The sequence below is a fragment of the Olea europaea genome, chromosome 3 (assembly GCF_002742605.1).
Source record: "Olea europaea var. sylvestris chromosome 3, O_europaea_v1, whole genome shotgun sequence".
NCBI lineage: Eukaryota > Viridiplantae > Streptophyta > Magnoliopsida > Lamiales > Oleaceae > Olea > Olea europaea.
In genome coordinates, this window is record NC_036239.1 from 6,474,502 (window position 1) to 6,484,589 (window position 10,088).

Sequence of the window (10,088 nt, forward strand, 5' to 3'; positions counted from 1 at the left end):
ATTGCAACTCAAGGCGTTTTCTTCAAGTATTTTCTTTTTTATCTTTTGCTCTCAAAGGAAAAAGAAAAATCAAATCTTGTAACTTACGTAGTAATTGAAAGCTTAGCAGTTTTTGATTAGGTAAAATCTTATGGATGGCAATAATTGGAGGGCGAACTCGGGTCAAGCGCATGTCCCGGGTCAGGTTATAGGCGGTGAAGCTCCGGTAGCTCCGGGTATGGATGCCGGCGATTGGAGGACTCAGCTACCAGCTGATTCCACAGGAAAGAGCCGAAAGATTTGAGGGAAAAACTTATGCTAGTGCTACAAGTCAGGTATATCTGTCACAAAACTCTTGATTTGTGCTGCCTGCATCTCAAACTATAAAATTCTCACATGCATTTGATTTTTATTTATGTTGGGGCATAGCACAATGAGTTTTATTGTTTGACTCTATTCTCAATTCTAATCTTTCGTTTAATGATGCGTTCCTCCAGTCAGATTACTTGAGAAAGATATCTTTGAAGATGCTGACAATGGGGACAAAAACACAGAATCCTGTGCCCATTTCTCTTCAGTCCAATGTTCCAAGTAATAGCGAAAATCCTCAAGATCCAGGTAATGAAAATTCACGTACTTAAATGGTGCACATGACAAATAGGTTTTCTCGTGCTTTTAAACAACTAGTTCTTTTCATTCTTTACTTTTACTAGATGCAAGGAGTTTTGCCCTGTCTCTTTGTTCTGAGATACTCGATAATTTCGCTAGAATTTGCTTGCGTTATTGACCTTAGAAACTTCTTTGCATTATTGAACACTTCCACTAGGTTTTCCCTTATAGAATTAGACCAGCAAGGTAACATAACCAATTGATACTATCGTGGCACCGGTTTTGCTATGTAAGATACTAGTGCAGTACGTTGGTTTATATATCTTGAAGTCTTTCAGGTTTGCTCTTCTTCTCAAGCTCGAGAGACTTCTTACTTTCCTCTTTAACCATAAGGTTTGAAAGTTGTAAAAGTATAATTTGACTGGAATTGTGCTAAAACTGGTTCAATGACTGGCACCTCTTCTTCCTTCTATTTGTATTCACCGGCTCTTGAGTTTTTCAGCACTTCCACTTCCTTGCATGAGATTTTACCAACTGAAACTGTAGAAGTGTGACCGTCATAAAATTAAATTATTTAATCCCCTCTCGTTCTCCACCAAATCTTCCATGTGGAGATCTATTTGTTATTTTAGCAGCAGAAGCCTTTTGGATCTCTTGATGACTCGTGATCTTATTTTGATATAGTCAATTAATATGAGACCAGTGTATTCCACATAGCTTTATTCTTCATTATATCGAAATCAATCAAAACGCACCTCGATTTCTGAAGTTCTTGTTCATGCACTCTAAATCAGCCATAGGAGCCAAAAGACCGTCCTAGAAATTTACGCAATCCACCATTCATCTGAATCTTTAGAAGTCCATTGATTTCAAGCTTTTCCAGTGCCTGAATTGCCTGTAAGTGCCACTATGCATCTGCCTATTGTTGTATTCCTATGAATCTCTAAAACTAGTTTTCAAGCTCGTCCATTGCCTGATTTGCCTTTAAATACAACCTTCTGTGCTGCCCAATTTGAGGAAGAGTGTTTCCATAGTTCCATCTTTATCTGCTTTCAGTTCTTCTCTACTCACGTTATTATTTTGTGCTTATGCCTTTTGTCTTAATCATATAAAACACTTTTCCTGTTGGTGGCAGAATGAGTGAATCTATATTGGGGATATTTCAAGACAGTCTTGTTTCTAATGAACTGATTTTATTTTTGATGTCCAGTTGCCTTTGCATTTGTCACCATGAGCCTTTTCCTTTATTCTTTCACTTATTACACTTATTCCATAACATGGTCTTTATATCTCTGTTTTTGCATGTATTTTAACAGCTTCTCAAAGCATGCAAGCCCAAATACCAAGTCAGGGGCAGCCACTACCGATTCCAATGGCAAATAATCGATCTCAAGCGCGACAACAGTTGTTATCCCAAAATATCCAGAATAATATTCCATCAACAGGAGTGCCAAATTCTGCTAGTTTGACATCTGGACTTCCCACTGTTGGTGGTGTGTCTCAGGCTACCATGCCTAATGTTGTTGGCCAGAATCCCAACGTGCAGAACTTACAAAACATATCTAGTGTAACTCCAAATGTAGTGGGAAATTCCATGGGGCAAGGAGTGCCATCCAATATGTTTGCCAATACCCAGAGATCAAATCAAGGAAGGCAACAATCGGTTGTGCCCCAAGAACAACAACAACAACAGTCTCGGAATTCACAACAATATCTTTACAGTCAGCAGTTCCAACACCACCTTATGAAGCAAAAATTCCAGCAGGGAAATATCTCACAATCCCTTATGCAGTCTCAAATCCAGCAACAGCAGCAACAGAATTTATTGCAACCAACTCAGATCCAATCGTCTCAGCAAGCTGTTATGCAACCTTCTTTGAGGCAGTCAGCCACTTCATCTGGTCTTCTGCAAAATCAGCAGTCATCTATTCAGCAATCAACTCAATCTATGCTTCAGCAACAATCACAATCAGTCCTCAGGCAACAGCCGCAACCGTCTTCCCTCACTCATCAGCAACAAACATCAATGCCACAGCACCCAATATTACCTACACAACAGCAACAGCAGCTTAGTGGGAATCAGCCAAATGCAACAAGCATGCAACAGAACCAGCTAATTGGGCAACAAAATAACATTCTTGATGCACAGCATCAGCAGCAACAGCAAAGGATTATGAGCCAGCAGAATAATCATTCCAACCTGCAACAGCAGCAGACAATTGGTCAGCAAAAGTTGGAATTCAATCTGGTAACTCTGGCTTGCAGAGCAGCCAGCAATCTGTTCTTATGTTACAGCCATCTAAGGTTGCACAGCAACAAATGCAGCAGAATGTGGGAAACTTGCTGCCTAACCAAGCTCAACAGTCACAGTCTCAGCTACCACAGCAGCAAATGATTTTACAGATCCAATCACAACCAGGCCAGCTGCAGCAACAATTGGGTTTGCAACAACATACAAATTCATTACAAAGAGACATGCACCAGCAAATGGTTGGAATTCAATCTGGTAACTCTGGCTTGCAGAACAGCCAGCAATCTGTTCTTATGTTACAGCCATCTAAGGTTGCACAGCAACAAATGCAGCAGAATGTGGGAAACTTGCTGCCTAACCAAGCTCAACAGTCACAGTCTCAGCTACCACAGCAGCAAATGATGTCACAGATCCAATCACAACCAGGCCAGCTGCAACAACAATTGGGTTTGCAACAACATACAAATTCATTACAAAGAGACATGCACCAAAGGATTCAAACATCAGGTCCCTTGCTTCAACAACACAGTGCTCTTGATCAACAGAAGCATCCGGCGCATTCTCAAAGTGCAATTCCAGAGGCACCATTATGTGAGTTTCTAATGTTCAAATCTAACCTATCTATTCTTGGTTGCTTGACATGAATTTCCTTCTCTCTTGTTATTCTGATTTCTGAACTATGCCATTAAGATGTTCATTATTTCTGATAAAATTCTTTTCCATTTTAGCCTATCTGTAATTACTTGGCTATTGTATCATATATCTTCTTATTCATCCTTGTTAGTGTTCAATTTTTATTTCATGGTTTGGGTGCGAATGTGTACTCAATACACTGACAATCTTGGCGTTACTATACCTTGTATATTGGTTTGTCAAGATGCTGTTAACTCTGATTTTTTTGGTTTGTCAATTGCACTTGAAAGGAGTACATAAAGATTTTAATCCTGAAAGCAGGAATTTTTCGTTCCATTTATCACCAGGCATAGTTTATCCACTAATGCATTTTTGGGTTTTATGAAGGATGTTTTACCTACTTATAAGTCAGAATCTTACATTACTAGTGAGAGATGGAATTCAAAGAGTTTTTGGCTATCTGCTATAAACTCTACAGTTTGGGGTCCATTATGTTTTGTCCCATGACTCTTTGTCTCTCGGTGTATCGATCTCTGCCCCCTCATCTCCCTCTCTCTCCCTAAATGGTTTGCTGAAAAATGCGTAAAGTTTTGAAGTATATATTATCAACACTTTAAGAAGTCTTTTTTGGAAAAATATAGCACAGGGAGATAGATCCCCCACCCCCCCGGGTGTTTGTGTGTATGCATGCATCCGGCTTTACCTTTGAAATCCAAATTCTTTCTCTTATATTTCAAGATGGAACTCTCAACTCTTGTTTCGGTCACATTGTCAGATGGAGCTGCCTGGTCAATGGAGTATGGATTAACTTATGTCTTCATTCCGTGCGCTTGATCTCTGATTTATTTATGTGAAAAGTATAGCATGGTGTACCAAAAAGAAAAGCTCATTAGGTATAGTCGATTGAACAATGTAAACACTAACACGGTAGTTTGCTGCTTTAGGAGCTAAAATTTGAGACTTTTTGGTTATATCATTTTTTCTTCAATCTAAAACTGGGGAAACTAAATTTTCTATCTTGTGGAATTTCTCCTGCTATTGTCAAATTTCAAGGAGTGATTCTCCTGCAAAAGTTGCTCTGTTTTATCTGAATGTTGGAGTGATGAATTCAAGAAAAAAACCACGAAAATCACAGAAGTAATGTTCTTTTTTCTTTTTTCCCTGCTATGTCGTTAAGTGGAAGGGAGGTGGATATGGCTTGATCCCAAGGCCTCCAACTTTACCTTGACTATTGAACATTTCTAATATCGAGGGATTATATGATCTTGAGATTTCCAAGCTTACTATTTTGATTAGATCATGGAGTGTAGCTTATAATGTAATTGTGTTAGTGATGGTGAAAGGTTTTTCAATCACTTTTGATGCAGGACGAATTAAAAAATAGAAAGAAGAAGCAAGAAAGAAAGAAGGGGAGAATCAGAGAGAATGGGGGGAGAAACTGGAGAAGAAGCAGAAATTCATGGGGGAGAGGAGGAGGGGGAGGAATGAGAAGCCATAGGCAACAAACCACCAAAATATCTTCAATTCATCAAAACTAATGAAATTACATCGCAATTATGTTTAAATAGTAAAGACTAAAACCCTAAGTAGAATGGACTTGGGCCAGCACAAGCCCAATTACATAAATAAAATCTAAAATATAAATAAAGTCGAACTAAAAATAAATAAAAAGTAGATGTCCTCATCAACTCTCTCGGGGTGAGAGAAAAACTCGACCCTGTCGAGGTGATAGATAGTATAGGGCTGCCGTCAATCTGATACTCCAAATGCGTCAAGTCAAGCCACGGGGGACGATCTTTTTGACAAACCAAGTAACGAAATTCCATGATTGATAGTACTAAAAACTGTAGCTTATTCCCAAGAATATGATTTGTCCAAGGGGGGTGATCTTTCTTTCTAACCAAGTACTGATACTGGATTCCAAATAATCAATACTCATGCACCTCATCTTCAAAATTTTCACATGATTGTATATAATGAGGAGCATAAGAAGCACGTCGATCTACCCAACAAATAAGGAAGTACTGAATCTTGCCATCATTGGTCAATACAGCACTTTTATCTAAAATATTATCAATTTTATCTTTGTGTGCTGTGGTAGATGGTATTGAAGTAGAAATATCAACATAGTCAAGTTGGGGTCCATAAAGCTAAGTAGAAATAGATCATCAAAGGAAGTAACACGGTATTTGTAAGTAATGAAGTCCTTAATATTTAAAGCAGAATGGTAGCCAAAATGTGATAAAAGGGCAACGACATGTGCATTTGAGCCAACATGCTTTAAAATTTTTAAAGGACCAGTACTACAACCTTGCAATATAACATAATCTACAATATTAAATTCAAAATATTGTTTATGCGAATCAACTTAAAGTTTATATAATGCATTACTTGTTTCAAATTGTTTGTTGATCTCAATATGCAAGTTATGAAAATGTGATACAAATACTTCAACTGACATAAACACACTAGCATGTGGGTATATGGGAATAAGGTCTAAAGGTTTCCTAGGTTCACGACCATGAATAACTTCAAAGGAATTTACACGTAAAGACCAATTCACAGGATTGTTATATGTAATTTGAACATTTGGAGGAATCAAGTCCCAATTCTCAAGATTTTTCTGGACTAGAGACTTGAATAAATTGCTAGGACCTTGTTAACGACTTCATTTTGACCATTAGCCTGGGGTTGGTCTGCAGTGGAGAATTTCGATTTAGTGCTAATCATAGGCATCTGGGTTCTATAAAAGTGACTAGGGAAATCATGGGATACAGAATCTGGAGTCCCAAGAAGAGCTTGGATGCCACCTAAGGAGGTGTCCTCACTACTATCATCATTAAAATCTTCAAGATTAGGGTCATATGCTAGATCTTCTAACGACTCTTCTATTGCATTCTTTCGTTCTTCTATGACTAAGGCTCGGTTAGGACATTTGGAAGAGATGTGGCCAAAGTTCTTACAGCTAATGCATAGCAAGTGAGAAGTCTTTGGAGTTTCAAAAATTATATCCTTATTTTTCAAAATTGGAGGAACATTAGACGGGGGAGGTCCTAGAAGGGACTTAACAGGAGGAAGTGGAGCCAATGAAACCGAAGGATGATTGTCATTACGCTTTCTACATGAAGAAGACGACCTTGGACTATTACGACCTTTACACTTGTTTTTCCAATGGGAAGGACTCTATGATAGACTTATGATGAGATGATGCTAATGAGATGGGTGAACGATGGTGATCAAGCTTTTCATATGCAGTACTAATAAGTAACTCATAGTCCCGAGTTGAAGAGTAAGCTTGATCAAGAGTAGTGATGCCTCGAAAGAAAAGCTCACATCTAAGTTCATCTCGTTGACCTTGTATAAACCTGCTTAAAGTCAGGGCCTCATCCTCAACGACATGACATTTCACTCGAAATTCCTCAAATTGAGCAATGTACTCAGTTACTAGCCGATTCTCTTGTGTAAGGGTGTTCCATTGGGTAAAAATTTCATGATCTAAGCAACCATCGAAAGTAGGAATATCTAAGTCAATGTCTCTAAAGAAACGCTCCTCAGGACGAGGAAGAGAATGAGTACTATGATGACTATGGCCTTGTTCTCGTTCACGAACCTGATCCCTGTCTCTACGATCGCGTCGAAAATATTCTTGATCACTTTGTCCACGATGATATTGTCTATTATGAGACGCTTCAGAATTAGTGTCAGTCAAACGAGGGGTTCGCTTAAAATTGCTCAACTTTGCAGCTAGGGTCTTTCTCTCCTCACGAGTAGCAGTTATATCTGATTGGACAGTCGATAGGCTAGTGGCAAGTTGCGCTAATTATCTAGTGAGTGCATCAAATTGGGATGGATCCATGGTCAATGTATTGGAAATAGAGACGACAAGACGACCACTACGCAACTACATGCAATGTAATACCAGCTAAATGATGTGCTATGATGAGATCAGTGAACAATATGTGCAAGCAATGGAAAATAACTTGTACCAATTTTTTTATTTAATTTTAAATATTGGGATTAATTAAATCCAAAACAAGCTAATACTGCTGGTACATGTAAAATGACAAAGCAAGGGTCAACACACTAGTCAAATTCTCCAATCAATTTAAGTGGGGAACAATGGAAGTCAATTCGGTCACTAGTGTCAATTCGATTAATGGTTTTGATCAAGTGGGGTTTAAGGCTAAAATTATCACGATAACAGCAGCACAAGATTTTAATTGATGCAATTTTAAAAATGAAGCAGTAGTATAAACCAATATTAAATAGAGATCAAGGACTCCCTGTTGTTTAGTTTTGATTATTTGTATGTCGATTGATCTGAATTGCCGACTTATGAGCCCCAACTATGCTTTTGTTCTTCCCTTCATTTCCAATGGTTTTAGCCCCCTGTTGACTTGAACTTGTCTTGGTTCTGGTGTGGACGTAAAATTGTGTGTAGTGACTGTGGCTTTTAGATTGTTGTGATGGACGAGGAAATATGTGTGGTAATTATGGTGGAAGTGTGTGATTTTGGGTTGGTGGTGGTGGCCTATGGCGATGAATCGATAGTGCTCTGGATGCCTGAGTACAATAGATAATGAAGTGGTGGCGTGATGGTGATTAGAGGCGGCAGCGGCAAGAAAGTGGTTGTGAGAGAGGAATCGGGTGAAACTGTGGGGTATTTGATGTTAATGGATTGATTATAATTGGGCTGGTTGGATATTTGGGATTGGGCCAGATGGGAAATAAATAGCAAAACAAAAATCCTAAAGAGAAGGGCTTGGGCCAAACCCGCTATATAAGCCCAATAACAGAAATATAAATAATAATCTAAATAGAATATAACTAATAGTTCAAATAGAAAATAAATAGTAAATAGATGTCCGCATCAACTCTCTCGGGGTGGGAGAAAAACTCGACCCCGTCGAGTGGATAAATCAAAATGTTGCAATGAATCTGATGCTAAAGGCTCCAAGGCATGCCATGGGGGAGAGGAGGAGAGAGAGGAAGGAGAAGCCATGGGCAACAAACCATCAAAATATCTTCAATTCATCAAAACTAATGAAATTACATCGCAATTAGGTTTAAATAGTAAAGACTAAAACTCTAAGTAGAATGGACTTGGGCCAACACAAGCCCAATTACATAAATAAAATATAAAACATAAATAAAGTCCAACTAAAAATAAATGAAAAGTAGATGTCCTCATCAACTTCCCCCCATTAGAATTCATAAAGTTTTAAATTGATTTTCATGCTTTAATATTTGAGTATTAAATTTGAGTTTGAAGCTTGAAAACATAATGTTATTCGCATGTCTAGAATGACATGAAGTTCCCCATTCTGTATAATATATCTCATTTTTATTATTATTTCCTCCCATGACTCGTTGTGTTAGCATTAGATGTCGGAACACTTGTCTAGTTTAGATATTTGTATTTTGATTAATTTATTTATTTTGATGAGATACTAGTCTCAAGAATTCTTTATGAATATCCGAAAATTTATGCATTCTGTGCCTTTCCAATCCATTTTAAATAAATGGTTTTATGTCCATCAGAAATATGGCGATTTTTGTTATTTTTTCAAAACTATATTTTCATATAGTGTAGAATGTAAATAAATTTTGCTCCTTGAATTCTCCACTTGTGTTTTTCTTTAATCGGTCATTTTCACCATAAATACAATAAAAATTATTGTAACATAGGTATATGGAAGAAATTTGATATAAGGACCTGTACAGGAATTGTGAATGAATATTAATTTAAATTTTTTTAACGTCTTGTAAAATTTGAAAGTAGATTGTTGAAAAGTAGAATACAATAGCAATTTGCATGTTCAACGAAAGAGTCTGCTTCTCTTTCGAGTTTTTTGGTTCTGGCCTACGAGTCCCAATTTAATTCCCAAACTGTTTGTGCTTCTTGTTGCTATAGCTTCTGCAATATATGTTAGTTCATCGTGAAAAAATTGAAACAAGGGGACATAATCAATCATATTAAGCATGAAAATTAGCATCCTGTCTATGTTCCAACAAGACAATTAACCCCATTCTGTGAGCTCTGATTGAACAGAATGTTGCTTCTTCAATTGTGCCAACATTGATGGAAATACTTCTTTCCAATACATGTAAATTGTTTTTGTCTCATATCATCCAGTAGCTTATTCATAATTTAAATTCAATTGCAGCATCTTTAGATTCTTCATCACAGACAGGAAATTCAATTGGTGGGGATTGGCAGGAGGAGATTTTCCAAAAGGTACTCCATTGAGAGAGTTGTCTTTTCCTGTCTATAATTTAAATTTTATTATATCAATTTTCAGCCAGTAATAGCCATGTACTAACATGTAATCGTTATTACCCTTTTGTTAACTTTTTATGTTTTTCTTGGAATCTGAAGTTATAGTGTTTACTTGCAGATCAGATCCATGAACGATTTGTATTTTCCTGAATTAAATGAAATGGCTGCTAGATTACAACAGGTAAGATATCAGTTTAGAAGAATATTATACTATGGTTCAATCATTCTTTTGTGGCTGCCTTTTCCATCCGCCTTTTTGTTTTTCCATGTATCCCGTCTTGAATGCCTTTTGAATGATTTAACTAACAAAGACAAACAATGGCTGTCCTTTCCATT

General features: G+C 37.4%; 1 pseudogene; it reads left to right on the plus strand.

Annotated features, from left to right (window-relative positions):
• Window positions 1–221: 221 nt before the first annotated feature.
• Window positions 222–10,088, plus strand: part of LOC111377690 — an 18,503-nt pseudogene continuing 8,636 nt past the window's right edge.